The sequence below is a fragment of the Sturnus vulgaris genome, chromosome 7 (assembly GCF_052056855.1).
Source record: "Sturnus vulgaris isolate bStuVul1 chromosome 7, bStuVul1.hap1, whole genome shotgun sequence".
NCBI lineage: Eukaryota > Metazoa > Chordata > Aves > Passeriformes > Sturnidae > Sturnus > Sturnus vulgaris.
Genome location: NC_142249.1, coordinates 20,544,916 through 20,561,573, shown reverse-complemented (window position 1 = coordinate 20,561,573; position 16,658 = coordinate 20,544,916). Strand labels below are relative to the sequence as shown.

Here is a 16,658-nt window from a genome sequence, read left to right as displayed (position 1 = left end):
CAATACTGAGTGAGCCAATGCCCAGCAGAATCTTCCACATAAAGCCACATAGAAATATAAAGTATTTTCTAAGTTCATTTTAGGTTATTTACAATCAGATTCACAAACTCATTTATGTCAAAGAAAACACTGTTTGTTCTGTGGATTCTGTATTGTGCTTGTACCATCTCTGAGCTTTGCATTCCTACTGCTTTGTTGGTTACTGTCACTTGGACTTCAACGTTCTGATTTCAAACCTCCCTGAATCATGCAGTACCTATCCAAAATAGGCTGCTGCTCCTCTTACTGTAATAATGAGTTCATTTCTGGAAAGGAGTATTCTCTTCCCTTTTTCCCTTTTAACATTTAGAACTTTTTCAGAACAAAGAGTAAACTTTGGGTATTAGGTCAAGGAAGTAAACATGAAGGAAACTATTGCTCTTTTTTCTTTAATCAGTCAGTTACAAAATTCCATGAAATAATCAATTAGCTAGAAAACAGAACAAAAGCTGAACACAAAACACATGCTACTATCAATAAATATATTTGACACATAGCCATAGAAATGACCATAGGCTCGGACTCATATCCAGAAGTTTAAGTACTCTTTTCAGACTTATCTCAAAATTCTTCGACTTGCTTTGGTCTGATTTTTTTTCCTTTTATATTGGAAACCAGATGTGCATGTCGGAAGCCTCTGGGTATATTGTTTCTGTTGTTGGCAAAAACTTCCATGATCATAGTTTCTTTCATTTCATTTCCTGTTTCAAGTGAAAAGCATTAATCAATCAAAATGCCAAATTCCAACTATGAGAAAGCACAAGCCTGCAGGAACAAATAGTGCTTGCTTGTAAAGTGTTTTAGTTTTTGACCGTTAATTAAAACTGAATCCAGATTAGAAATGCTTCCCCTGCCACTACAGACAAAACTAAATAAAAAGAAGGAATTTAAGAAAATAGGAGATTGATATGTCTCTTACTAAACTCTCAGAAAAATCTGGCACCTTAAAATTTGGGTTCCCTCACAGAAAAAAAAAAAAAAAAAAAAAGAAAAGAAAACAAAGGGAATTAAAGGGGGCAGGGATAGTAAGAATTGTATGGAAACAACAGTCTTGTTTGGTTGATCAAAACGTCTGCTCAGAAATCTTGAGGATCCTGGAAACAGTACGGCTTGTGGAAACCAAAAACTTATAATGATGGAGAACTGTTAGGAGGCTGGAACGCCAGTACAGTGTGGGGAAATATGGTGCAGAGTGTTGTGAAAGCTGGTGTCCCTGTGTGAGGAATTAGCTGCAGGGCCTGAGACACTCTGCTAGTAAGAAAAGGCATGGTAAATGGGGAAAAGTTAACCATTTCCAGGTTTCATAATTTACAATACAGATGTAAAATTTACTATATGGATAACCTAACTGACCTTAAACATAATTAACCAACACTCTTTCTTCTTGTGGAAAAACAGAATTGAGGAGCTTTTCTTCATACAATGTCTGTTATATGATATGTTTCCTGTTAACATGTTTAAACACAGACACTTGCATGTGCAAATGAGATATACTTCACAGAACTGAGATTGGCATCAGCAGGCAATCCAGCAATGAGCAGAAACCCTTGAACAGGAAAACAATAACAGAGAAGCTTTAATGAAGACCTCACAAACATTTTATTAACAATAATACAATAAATACCCAGCACTATAGTCCTGTTTTTGAACTTGCACAAGTAATAAATTTTACAACGCTTTATGAGGTCAGGCAAGATATTTTACTGTGTGATCAGTGGAAAAAAGTTATGTTCTCAAACTCAGAGGTGGCATGTGTGTGCCCAATGACTGTGAGATATTGTCTTTGAATTAGTAATTTTTCCTAACAGAACTACATGCAAGCTCACTGTAAACAAAAAGAAAAGTCTTCCACTAATTATGTAAGTAAATTCATAGCCTTGATCCCCAGATAGCCACTCTTTCTAGGACTGGACACCAAAACAGGATTATGTCTCTGTGCATGCTCTTTCCCTGTATGCTGTGACAAGTGTTTAGTCTGAACACCTGTGTGCAGTGTTTAGTGCTGATTACACCTGCACATTGGTGTAGACACAGCATCTAAACTTAACTTTGGTTTGCCCCATTGGACATAGAACTTTCTTAGAAAATAAATAAGGAAAAAAATCAACTTAATATTCTTTCATAAAGAAATTATGCTCCTAATTAGGCTGGCAAAAAAATGCTAGAAGTACTTTGTGCCCCGAAACCAAAAGCCTGAACTCAAAAAGACTTTCAGGAATCCAAAAATTGGACCCAGATCTGAATTGAATTTAAAGACGACTGTACACTGTTCACAAAGCTTTGGTTTTACTTCTGCCTTCTCTTTTTCACAGCTGAACCATTTGATCAAAAAAGTTTTCAGAAAACTCAGTGAGTAGCTCTGAAACTCACTACAGAGTATAATACCAGCAACTTTGCACAAAAATTTCTGATTGAAAAATGATGCCAGATTTGGTCTAATTATCAATATGTTCCAGAATCTTCTAGATTGTATTTCCTAACATTTTCCATTATTTTTTCTGATTAGGCAGGATCTGATCAGAACTGCTACCTTCCCCACTTTTAAACAGTGCCAGCAAGTTGCTTTAAACTCCTGCAGATTATATTTTTAGTTCAATGAAAATTTAATAATCAGTAATTCTCTTTGAGAATTCACCTTTGCCCTTCCCTTTAAAGTAGAAAGGGATGGTACAGGAAGATGGTGTAGTGCTCACCATCAGGAACAAATGGCTGCTGTCCTTGAAGTGATCCAGCTTCTAAGGAGCCAAGAACCACCTGATAACCTAAAGCATGAAATTACATATTAGCTGTCCTTTCCTGATTATGTTAGGAGGAAGTACTTGTATACTGGAATGAGCCCTCTAGCATGACAGAGCTCTATAGAGACAGCTCTGTCATTTGGAAGGGTGAATGCTACAGCACCCTTTAAATGTTCTTTCTCCAGGAAACAATGGTATTTGTTTGAAGGTGTGAGAAGGAAGACTGTTGAGCAATGAAAAGGACAGATCCATTGTGCAACAAGAAAAGTACTCACTGTGCAGCAGCAGCAGGTGCCAAGGATACTACAGGGTTTCCAGTAAAGGATGTAATTAGGCCTTTTATGGCTATGACCAGAATCAGCAGTCGGTGAAGAGCAGTGAACTGCTCTCTCCCAGAAAACATAGGATTTCCTAAAGTTTTCCTAGGTCTTCAGAAGGATTCAGCCTTGCAGAAAACTGTTTAGAAAAAGATGTCTGCAGTGTGGCCATATGCAGTCCCATCAGACAGTAACAACCAACAAAAGCAGATAATTTTTTTATACATAGTTATTTTCTAAATAGCTACAAGAGGCATAATAGAGATGTTTCTAATGTGAGCTATAAATCAACATTTAGTAAGAAATAAATTAATTAGCAAAATTCTTTTGAGAACCTGAATATCTTGGCACAGCAATATTTTAGTCAGAATTAGGGAGGATCTGTAGCAGTCTGCAAAACAATCCTAACAAATTAAAACGTAATTTTTAAGAACTGATGTCAGTACAGAGATAATAGTATTTCAAGGAGGGAAAACAACACTGAATATAAAACAGAAAAATGCATGAGAATAAAGACATAAGTTATACCAGGTCACATAATAACCATCTGCTGCATTTCTTACTCATCAGAGAAACAGTTTTCACCATCCATTTCCATCTCTGGATATCCAGTCCATTTCCATCTCTGTAGATCTTCCAAGACAGACTCCTCAGACTATGACTAACATGAGAAAAAGAGAAAAAAAAATTTTCTCTCCCAAAGGAAGTATCTTGGCTCAAATTGATTTGTGGTTTAAGCACTGGCTACAGATGGCAGCAGATTCTTAGAGAGTGAATGTATGAAGGGGATATGTGCAACAGAAATGAGATGGGATTGATGTTTGCCTTAAATAAAAGCCTATATAAGCTAAGTCTGAGGTTGATGAATGGTTTCTGCATATATATGACATTTTAGTGACTGCTGAATGTAGCGATTCTTGGCAGGGTGGTGATGGTGAAGTGATGCTGGGAGCCAGAGACAGTGCTGGAAAGCCAGAAATTATGGGATCTGCTCAGCTCTGTAATTTTGGCTGAATATACCAGTGAGCAAATGAGTCACACCCTTCACTTTGCAATTTTTGTCTGGTTGATTGATAGGAGAATACCAAGGGATCCCACTGAAGATAGATCTCAAACTCAGATATTAAAAGATTCACCATGAATGTTCATCTTCTTTATCATACAATGTTCACTGTCTTTGTTCTGGATTGCTTTGAATATCTGTTTTGTCATTCAGTAAATGTTTTTGGGCTCAAAACAAATAACCTTTCTCCATCATGACTAAAAGAAGATGGCATTTAGAGTCATTAATTAGGTAGTCTTAGACTGAATGTGCACATTACAGGAATATTTTACTTCTCAGCAGGGATATTTCAGAGAGTGCTAAGAAAATTTAGTGCATTTTGTAATGGCTGTTTGGGGAATACATATTATCTCAAAACATTTATTGATTGTTGGATTCAATTATTGCAAATCTGAATGATGTCAACATTGCAGAGTCAACTCTACTAGCTAAATACTGATCTAGCAGTGCAAAGGAGAAAGCATGGCAAAAGCAGGTGTAAAAACCCCAGAGAGCTGACTATACAGAAAAAGTTTGTAAATGCGAGTATTGAACTGGATACTGAGCAAAAGATGGAACAAATAAACCTACCGCAATCTTACTCTGTAGCATTTGGCATGTAAGGGTTGTGAATGCTTGTACTTCAGTGTGCAAGCAAATTAATAAATAACCCAATCCATTTAAGATGCAATAACTCTTATTTACTACTTAGATTTTCTCCATAGATAATAACAATTGTTCTCTGATTATCATTCGAGATAATATTTTATTGTGTTTCCCATTTCTCTACATTTGTTTGCCTGCTAAGACTTCAACAACTGAGTAGAGATAAAGCATCATTAGTTTAGGGCACAATTGCCAACTGAAAAACAGAAGTTTGATATAGGGTATAGGGAAGGCAAGAAAACACTTCTATCACTGAAACATGCCCTCAAGCCAGGACCATATTTGTAAACTACCTGCCTCACACCCCCAGCACACCACAAGGCTTCAGGCTCTGTTTAGATTTAGTCAGCAGTGAACTTCCCCATGTGCCAGAATTAGACTAGCAGTAGCTGCAAAACAACATCGCTCTGTTATCTTTTACTATTATGGTTGATTTAAAACTGATCCAGGAATTCTATTGCACAACTTCCAAATCAAAACTAACTAAATAAGCTTGAAATCAAACCTTAAAATACCTACTCAAGTTTCAGAACTTACATTTCTCTGCAACAACCTGCATACATGTTGCAAACCCCCAAATCTGCAGAATGGAAATAAGTGTACATACTTCTTGTGTTTTAACCCCAGCCAACAGCCAAACCCCACATGGTCACTCACACAACAACAGGACTGGGGAGACAATCGGAAGGGTAAAAGATAGGGAACTCACAGGCAGAGATACAGACACTTCAATAGGGAAAGCAAAAGCCATGCACACAAGCAAAGCAAAACATGGGATTAATTCACTGCTTCCCACGGGCAGGCAGGTGTTCAGCCTCCTCCAGGACAGCAGGGCCCCACCACATGCAACACTGACTTAGGAAGACAAATGCCATCACTCCAAATGTCCCCAGTTTCCCTTCTTCTTCTCCCCACTTTATATACCGAGCATGGTGTCATATGGTCTGGAATATCCCTTTGGTCTGTTGGGGTCATTTGCCCTGGTTGTGTCTCCTCCCAACCTCCCATGAGCCCCCAACATCATCACCACTGTGTCAGTACAAAAAGCAGAAAATGCCTTGGCCCTGTGTAAATCCTGCTCAGCAACAACAAAAACATCACTATATTAACAACCCTGTGTTTAGCACAACCCTAAAACATAACCACATACCAGCTATTGTGATGAAAATTAACTTCACCCCAGCTAAAACCAGCACAATACTTGGTTAAGAACGGGTATGATCAGATGTTTACCTCACCATGATTTTTATGATTTCATACATGAAATGTGCCTGACTGCCAAAGACTGCTCTTCTTTTTAACAGCACGACAGGCAGATATCATGTTTCCCACAGCCTGCACATTTAGTTTCTTGGGAGCAAACCTGCATCACTGTATAATTAGACAGTTATATTTAAATGCGCCTGCTGTGTCAATGACTCCTCTCCATGTCTTGACATGTCAAATTTGAAATTAGCTTGCACCTTCTAGAAATGTCTTTAGTAAAGGATGAGGAGATACTTTTCCACAGGGTTAAATCCTGCAGGTGTTGCACCTGAAACAGTGAACTTGCTCTCAGATGCTCTGACCCACCTACCCAGGCTTGATAGCCTCCAGTGGGGTATGTATCCCATTCTTTTCTATGCCAGTTCAACTTTAATGACCACAGAAGGACAAAAACAGTGTTGAGCTTATATTGTCAAAGCAAACAGTTGCAAATCCTCCACATGCAAGCATGTTCCCTTTGCCTTTCTGTTCTCTCATCCATAACAAGCAAGTTTGCAAACCAGGCTGGTCAGTAAGGCGCACAATGGAAATTTTGTTCTTACTGTTACCCATACTGTGCCATTTTGAAAAATGAGTGCAATGGTTTTTAAGTTGCACTATCAAAACAGAGGGAACATACATGTCAGAAAGCATGATCAGATGTGCTCTTCACAAATGTCAGTCCAGATTAGCTTCAACACAGAAAAGCAAAACTTTAAAAATACTGCCAACATCATCTTTGTCATAATAAGAAAAGTAGTAATGACAAATAGTGGGAATTTATATTGATGCTGGCATCAATAACTCTGCTGGCAGAACCTCACCTAGCATATTTACTTGCTTCATCTTTTGGTTTAACATATTTAACTACATTTGGCATTCCTGAATTACATGAAGCTGAAAGTGCTGAGTGCTCCTAATTCTCACCGACTTCCCAGTGAAATGGAATAAATTCCTAGCACCTTGCAGGGTGAGAATGCAGCATTTTCTTATGTCTACTTCAGTTCCTAGCTCTCCTGCAGCAGAATCTTGTAATGTGTATTCCAGATGGCTTTTGTTTCAAGCACCATTCCCCTCAAGCCCAACTGCTTATAAACGCCCTATAGATTACAATTTGGAGGCTGGGAATTTCTGCTTCAGTCTACAGCAAGGAAATATATAAGCACTTTAATTTGTATACTGGTAGTTGCAATGTTATAACAAAGACCCACTTAAGGCTGTACTATACTGAACAGATTTTGCAGGTATTAGAAAAGCCACTGATTCAACTCAGTGTATTTATTACCAATTAGATTTCTTAAATTTCCCAGCAGCAACTATTTCACTAGCAATGAAAAAAACACACCAAAAAGATACAATACCATCTTCATGTCCTATCTGCTGCAAGAACTAGTCTCAAAATCAAGTACAAATAAAACCACCTGACTGCATTGGCTCACTTTCAACACGCCAGTCTCCCTGACTTTGCCAAAGAAATGTTCTGAGTCTCACACTGAGAATGACAGAATATATGACTCCAGTGGCCCATAAAAAGAAGCAGAGAAAATGTAAAGCTGGCAGACAATGTCATCTACTGGCAACAACTGTATGACTTTATAAATCTTTTCTGTTGTTTCTGCTCCAAGGTGCAGCTTCAAGACTAGAAATGTCTGTAACTGCACATATGCATTGTAGTTAAAATATACTCTCATACATTCTGTCTTACTAATGAAAAAAATGGACAGCTAATTTCACACCTGATATACAGGTATGACTCAACAGAAATCAACGAAACTGCATCACTTGAGGCAATAATAAATTTGACCCAGAGTTCTTATTTCATTTTAACTTATCAAGAGAAATCCAGAGCTAAAATTAGCTTACAGTAGAAGTCACATGGTAACATGAATAAATCTCTTCCCACTAGTTCTGTGAAGATGCCTCTGGCTGTGAACCACAGCCATCTGTGGGCAATAATCCTGTCTATCTAATAAATATCAGGCAAAGTCATAAATTACATGAGACTGCACCGTACATTAGAATAAAGGAACAATGACAGATGGCAGAAAGCCCATGAGGTCACTGCAGGGGTGAATAAAAGTGTGCAAAATCTAGTGAAGGAACTGCTGGGAAATGTAGGTATATACAGTCTTCAAAATATTTTGCAAAGAATATATAAACCATAAGTAAACTGCAAAAAAAAAAAAAAGAAAAAAAAAAAAAAAGAATCATCCTGTCTGTGCTGTCATTTCACAGAAATGGAAATGCTGCATCCTTATCTTCATGCCCTGACCAGGACAACTATTAAGTCTTTGCCACTTAATGGGAAGTAGAAAGGCATAAAGTCTGAAAAAGGTTTTGGAGAGAAATTGTGTTCAGGAATTATACAATGTGCCATGTATTTTTTCTACCTGGAAATTGAAAGAGGCACAAAATGAAGCAGGACAATGATATAGAAGGAAAATGCCTCTTAGGAATAGTTCTAAAATTCATCTGATTTTTGGAAGAGATACTCTTCTGTGTTTCCTCCCAGGCTCCACAGCCTTCAAACTATAATATGTGAAATCAGGTTCTGAAACTATTAGAAAGCCAGACAACAGCTAATTAAACTGACAAAGAACTTCAGATATTGAAATCTGGCTTCCTACCTTAAGTCTGTAGCTTTAAAATGGAAAATACCTTAGCATCTAAAATTAAACATTTCTTTTGTGGCAAGCTAGTCTGATGCCTTGATTAATCTGGTAATTTTACTTATGAACTCCAGTCAGAGTCAAATGTATTCACATAGGCAGCATCACCTCTGGATACTGCAGATACACATACTGCTCAAAAAATGGCTCATTTCAATCCCTGGAAGTCCTACTGAAATACTTTCATTACTTGGTGCTGACAGAACTTTACTAAAAAAAAAGCAAGAACTCATTGTCATGGCCACCTGCCTGCTACTAAGTAGTTGAAATGTTCATTTGAACAGGATTCATAGTGTCCAACTAATTTTTTTCCTACCAAACACTACAATGGTTTATCAACTGAACAATTATGTTTCGTAAATCTTGCAAAATATGCATTAATGAAAGCATTTTGATAATTTGTCAGGTCTACCCCATATCATGAGATCAAGGAAATGGGTCACTTTCCATTTTAAGTCGCTTTTCATCTGCTTCTACCCCTTCTAACTTATAAAGTTCTCTCTGCTGCTAAAGATTTTCTTTGCTTTTGTTAGAGAATTTTTTTTCCTCACTTAAGAATGCACAGACAAATAGAGCTTAAAAACATTCTTTTGCAAATGGAAAAACCCTTTAAAATTGCATTTTCTCAATATTAACTTCCAATCACTTGGGTTAAAAACTTCATCTTGTTTCATATACTGATTTTCAAAGAACAATGGTACGAATGCCAATGGAAATTTAATCTTCATGGTGCCTTCAGGGTTTTCTATACTATTATAGTCACTATTGGCAGATTTTGCACAACACTGACTTCCCACAAGTCTCCCTACAGAATAGTCCTATTTACATTACTTACTACATTAATCCAAAGACTCTGGAGACATCATAGACACTGCCTGACGTGTAAATGCCAAGACACTTCAGCATTAATATGTTTATCCCATGATTCCTGAGTTGATATTTATAAGTCTGACAGTAGTGCTCACATGCAACACTGCTAAACACAAGATATTTTTTTGCAGCATTGAGGGCTCATCTACACTACAGGCTTGTATAACTTCTGAAAATTCAGTGTCTGCTTTCCAACAGCACTTACAAAAGTGTTGTGAAGTATCTGATAATTGAAATCTCTCAAAATCCTTCTGGAAGATGGGTATATCAACACTGAAGACTGAAGAATACACCATTATTATTCTCCAAAAAAGAAATAACACAGGAGAGTTTTATCAGCCTTTAAACAGTAAACAAAATGCACTGGAACATTCAAGCCAATTTCACTGGTTGGGAGAGTAATCACCACCCAGAAAATTAGGACAACATTTTCTCACTGAAACACAAATTAACTGCACCACATTACAGAACAGAGCAATTACACTTTAGATCACACTTTACAAAATCTGAGACATTTATTAAAGGACAGGTGATGGTTTAAGGCAGTTCCAAATCTCCTCCTAGGGCACAGGGATCACGTGGTATTTTTAAGTCATCTGGAGGTAGTAAAGAGAAATGTCGTATCCATCTGCCCCCTATTCACACCAGCCAGCAGGCAGAAGCCAGTCCAAAGTACGCACAGATATATATTAAAAGACATGGTCATGGCTGCTGCTGTGTCCTCCTACTTCTGAGGGAAAAAAGGAGGCAAAAATTTTCCAAGCAAAGCTTTGGAAACTCCCAGAGTTGAGACTTTTACATTGAACAATGCATTAAGAATATCTGGGAGGGAAAATCCTGTGCTGGCAGATAGGACTGGATGATCTACAATGGTCTGTTCCATTTTTAAATTCTATCATCAGATTTGTCCTCAAGTACAAACCCTCTAGGAGTTTCTTGGGGGCGGTGCATCCCTCCACAACCCCTACTGCGGGCTCTGGCTTAAAAGCCACAATAGAGTCCTTAGAATCTAACAACAAGAGCTATTCTAGGCGCTGGTTAGGAAAATGGGATTTAAAGGAAGTTTCTACTATTGTGCAAAATTAGGGCAAAAAATCTCCTTTCAGATAAGCAACAAAGTATATCAATTCCAACAGTTTGCTCTCCTGCTGTTGTATCCATCATAAAGAAAGAAGTCTTTCTGTGGTGAATAAAGGTGATCGTCTAATCAATTAAGATTTCATAGAAAATACGGAACAATTCATCTGTCTGCCCCACCCTCTTCCCAGGTTGAAACAGGACCTTTCCACTTTACTCTGCATGTCACTTTTGTTAAAATGACAGGCACCTCACAGAAAACACCAAACATACATGTAGAGAGAGAAGAATTCCCGTTTTGAGATCCACCATACAAGTGAAGGTTTTTGAGCTATGAATTTGATTGCTCTGTATTGGACAATTGCTTATATAGCATGATATGTATCATTTTTGTATGTGTGTATCGGTTTTTTGTGTGGTTATTCATGTATTACAGTCTGATCATGATTACACTTATTTTGATTGCACCAATATTATTAAAGGCATTTCTGAAACTGATGTAAAGTGTATGCTGCACAGAAGTAATAGTAATACAGAAGAAATAGTAATAATTCACTGACCTCATTATTGTCCATGGCAGTTCACTGATTCAGTTGAATACAATCAATATCTCCACCAAGCACAATGTATTTTGGGCTATCCTGGACTGTGGCAGACTTAGGGTTTTTTACACTTGTTGAAAACAAGTTTTTTTGCACTATGTTGAAGACTTTCAGCTGAACTCAAAGCTGATTTCCTATAGTCGTGACTATGTAACATGTTAGTCATTCATTTATCCTATTTTATTTGAATATATCTTAGAGACTTCCAACTCCTCCATTGAAGGATGAAGAAACACCAAATGGTCACAGTATTCAGAGTCTTAAGGCTAATGTCACTTCACAACGACATTAAGTTGTTGTAGTTCTTATGCTGCAGCTTTAGCCTCTAATGACAAAGACAATGCCAGAGCATAGCTGCTTTTTCACTTTATCTGCCTACAGGTTGGAAATAAGTTCCTAATTTCTGATCATTTCATATGCAGAAAATACAAGTCGAAAAAGAAGCTTTAAAAAATTTAGAAGGTTATCATTGAACTTGAAATACCTGAAATATATTCTAATAGAATTTCTCTGTTGCTGATATTGGTTTAAGAGGGTTTGGCTTAACAAACAAAGGAGAAAAATAAGGAGAAGGATAAATTAAACAAAGCATGGACTGCTTTGTTTATCCCATGGATAAACATATGAAATGCAGAAGAAAATGCATAGAAACAAAGAAGGAGAATATATCCTCTAAAAATAAATTATAAGAAAAGAAATTAAAATATAGATAACATTACACTTTATCTAATCTACAAAAAAACCTCCCAAAACCCAAACCCAACAACAACAACCAAAAAACCCAACCAAAAGGATTTGCAAAATGTACCAATTTTATTTTACTTACCTGGGGTTCACACTTCGATTCATCAGATCTATTGTTCTACTTCTTATGCTGCATATGCTTTTGAAGTATTGAACTTAAACACACATTTTGTTTTACAAAAATATTTCCCTTTAAAAGCCCAAGCAAGCAAAGCAGGTGTTTTGGGAGTGTATTTGAAAATGTAATCTCTTTTACCTGACTTTTACCAATTTCAGCGTTTTGGGCATATGGAGTGACTCTTGGGGATGGTCCTGTGAAGGGCCAGGAGTTGGACTTGATCATCCTTGTGGGTCTCTTCCAACTCAATATATTTTGTGAAAGATAGTGTCACAGTTGGCAGTGCTTCTAGCTGTAAGAAATTAGAGTCACAAGATTTTAAAATAAAAGATAACCGATAACCTGGCACAGGCATATATTTTGCAAACACCCCTGTAGCACTAAAAAATCTGTAAGAAATCCCCAGATATATATAATTTCCCACTCCAAATAACTATTCTGGAATATTTATTTGAGAGAAGGAGAAGGAATAAGAAGACAAATAAGAATTATCTTCTTGGGAAATGTTTAAATTAGGCTACTTCAGAAAGAGCTGATAATATAGAAGTGGAAATTCTCAAATGATCACTTTATTTCTCTAGACAAGGTTGGGCTAGTGTTACATGACATTTTTAGATGTTTCTAACTTATATTATCATGAAGCATACACAGTACCCTGTAAGCAGATTTTTCCAACCCTGCTCTTTGCAGCAGTGCTCTTTTTTTATCCAAGAGGTAAGCTAAAAAGGAATCTAGATGTTTTAAACACACAGAAAGACAGAACTTAACTACCCTAATACTTATATCTTCCTGACATAAGACAGACATCCCTACTGCAATTTCAATAAAATGCTATGATCTTAAAATATAGCACAACCATGCATGTTAATAGGACTCAGTATAGTACATCTATGCACCAGAGAGGCTTTGCAATCATACTGCAAGATCTGGCTTAGCAGAACTGAAGAATACCCTATGGAGACAAGCTTGGCTCAAACCTCAGATGATCCTTTGAACTCTTTCATCCTAGGCCAAATGAAAACCCACAGAATCTGCAATCATAAAATACATCTCCATTTTTTTCCCAGGAAGTACCTGCAAAATAAAACATACCTTAGCGTTTCTATAACTAGAAGCATGAATAAGCAAGACAGGATTGCAGACAGAAGGGTGAGCTGTATGCCTGGTGGGGAGGAGGCCTCATATGCCTTTCAGATGTTAGGGTCATGAAGCAGCAGTAAAAAAGAAAAAAGAAGGAGAAGCAGTCAATAGGTAAAGGAGTATGAAACGCCTACAGTCCTACCATGCTGCAAATTGCTATCTTCTTCTCTTTCCCCATCTGCTCTGTTACTGGATCATGAGACAATAGGAGGTATCTAGCATGGCCTTGTTCTGCACCTTGGCCTGGTATTTTGAGAATACACTTTTGAGAATGCTGTACCAAATGGATGATTAGCTGATCCAGCTACTCAAAACAGTGCTGGCTGCTGTTTTATTCATATTTGCAGCACTGGCCATCTCTCTGTACTTTTGACACTCTTTGATTACTTTCCATCCCATTGAGAAGCTCGGAGAGCCAAGTTCCACTTGCCAATTACTTAGGAATCTCTAAAACTGATATGAAGTAATTAAAAACGTTTGCAACTCTGCTAGTTATCTCCATCATTGCAGCCACCATGTGAGACAAAACAATCATGCTAGGAAAGGCACAATGGTGTAACTAACCAGCACTGTAGAAAAGTGCTGAACAGAAAGACCACGCACCAAATCACAGATGCTTTACTATGTATTGATTTGTTTTATGTGTCTTGGTGATCGTTACAGCAATACACAGAAATCACATTAAAGTCTATTTAGGCAGCTTAACATGTTGAAAGAGGTAGAGTGATTTTATTTTACTGAAGAATGGGCATTTGATGCCACTATTACTGGCTCCCTGCAAAGGAAATTAATACATCAAGCTTCACTTTGTGGGTGTTGTTATAAATTTCACTACATCTGTGAGGAAAATAAGAGAAGGAAAAGTATCAGTCCAATATAAAACATGACTATACAGAAATTAAATCAATTAATTGATGTGTACAGGAAGATACCTTGCAACTCACACTGTAAGAAGAAAAAAGAGGAAAAAAATATTAGCAACTAAAAGGAATTACAGTTCTGTGATCACTGATTTTTTTATTTTGTCAACAGCATTGTCCTTTGATCACCAAGCTTGCATATGTCTTTATACCCTCTTGTGGCTGACACAAGGCAGCGTTAATTACAAATACACTACCAATTTGAAAGGAATGAACAAATACAGAAAAATAATTTTAAATTCCCACGTAGTTATTTCAAAAGCTTAATGGTTTGACCACTCTTTTTAGTACCAGGTACTTTATGAGCCTGGTCTGAATAATTCATTGACTAGAAAATGGCAAAAATCCACAGAGCATCACATGTTCAGGGGAAAAACCCAAAACAGTGTTAAATAGTGACCAGACTGCTAGGTTTTGGGGTTTTTTTATTAGGTGTTTCAGTCCAAATTCAAAATAGCATCATAAAGTTTCACTGAATTCAAAGCATTCACAGCGTGTGCCTAAAGTTTAGTAGGTCTTTCCACTCTTTTTTTTAAATATAGCCAGACTGTAAAAAAAAACCCCAAAAACACCAAAAAGATAAAAACAAAAAGACCACACAGCAAAAAAAAACCAAACCAAAAAACCCCAAACAAAACAAAAAACAAACAAACAAAAACCCACCAAAAACACAAACAGAACAAAACAACAGAAATACAATGCTGTTAGAGATTTTGGCAATTTGTTTCATGAGTACCAGGCTCATTAGCCCAGTAAGTTAAGACAATACCATCTGCATTTCTAAAACGAAATTTCCTCAACTGTTTTCATTATCTAGATTGAAGTACAACCAAGCAAAGAAACAACATAAGTAGAGAAATAACTTTTTAACTTTCCCATGAAACTATTATTTTTTAATCACAATTCCAGTTAGTTAACTTGATCAAGTCAATTGTAAAGTAATGACAGAACAGATTAATGGCTTTAGTGAATGACCTGCTGAAAAGTCAAGTATGACAAATGCTGGGGCAAATGAGGTCCCTCACTTTGAAGAAAGTGATCTTCAGCCTCCTTTACAAAAACCATCTCTGTCAGTTCCACTAATGCTTTCTTCTTGGAACCTACATGAGAAACAAAGAGATATTTGCTAATTTACTTTGGATTAATGGCTTGGATCTGTAGGCAAGAGTAGATAAGGAGATCAACTCAAATAATTCCAGTTGTAAAAGCAGAAATCAAATTCGGGTATTAAAATAACAAAGTCTGGTGTTAGCATTGAAATGTCATTATGTAATATTCTATTTCAGTATTGTGCAAATCAGGTATTAATATAGACTGATTTATGTATATGAAGTATATGTACACACGCTATCATATGCAATCTTACATATTTGTGTGTACAAACATATATATATACATGCTATAATCTGTTTAAGAGAAAGAAGCAGAAAAGTCTAAAGAGCCTTTTCTTATTGTTATGGATAGTAAAGGCATTAACCAGATGTTGAAACTCAGAGGCATCAAACAGCAGTGATCATTATAGTCTTCAATCACCCCATTTAGAATTTACAATAAGCTAAGCAGAAAACCATTATTTCCACCTTCAATATAAAGTTTTCCTCTGGCTGAAAACAGAGTTCTGCAATGGACTGATGCACCATCTGTTCTAACTTCAGAACCCTTTTCCATGAAACTTCCAGCAAGGGGAACAAGCTATTGATGAGACCCTGGAATATAAGGACATCATTAGTGAATGTCATAATAAGATTAAAATCCCTTGAGGGCTCTCATCAAAACCAAGATTAAAAAGAAACAAAAAAACCCAGAGAAAATACTGACATTATAGTAACAAACCATAATATAAGGCATAAAATTAACAAACATTATGAATTAATCATACTTAGACAATTACAATCCATATGGCTAGTTAAACTCAATCTGCTACCTGTAGTGGCATAGTCTGGATACTGTATATTCAATGCCAGTGCATTTCTCCTAGGATGTAATTACTTAATTTTGTGAATGAGAAAATGATGTATAAAAGCCAGTGTTTCCATGGATTCAATGCCCCAAGTCAGATAAAATGTATGAATGCTTATCAAATCTCATGACACTTTTTAACCCTATTTCATTGCACTCATATTACCCTTAGGTATGCAAGAACAGTGAATCACCTTCACACTCACTACTAAAGTTAATACAAGAAACAAATTGTGTTCAAAGTCTAATTTTCTGCAAACACAATTCCTAGGATTTAGATGATAACAAATGGCAAAAGATTGATTCAAGCAGTAGTTCTTGAGATTTTTCATCACACACATTTGGATTCTGAGAGTAACCACTTCCTCCTTACTGTTCCACTTATATTCAGACAGGAGATTTCAATCTCTCAGGGGACTTGGCACTGAGATTCGGGTTCACTTTCCTCTTTTTCCATGTAGAGCACTTCACATCTGATGATATAGAATTCAAAGATGTGGGAAGTTGCAACT

At 36.8% G+C, this 16,658-nt stretch overlaps 1 long non-coding RNA gene across 1 annotated transcript; it reads right to left on the bottom strand.

Moving 5' to 3' along the window:
* Positions 1 to 246: 246 nt before the first annotated feature.
* LOC148223198 (uncharacterized) lies at positions 247 to 14,053 on the bottom strand. The gene is made up of 5 exons (XR_015804830.1): positions 13,220 to 14,053; positions 12,266 to 12,419; positions 3,053 to 3,755; positions 1,393 to 1,585; positions 247 to 740 (listed from the first exon to the last, which is right to left on the bottom strand). It is a non-coding gene; the product is annotated as an uncharacterized LOC148223198 (long non-coding RNA).
* Between the last annotated feature and the right edge of the window lie 2,605 nt (positions 14,054 to 16,658).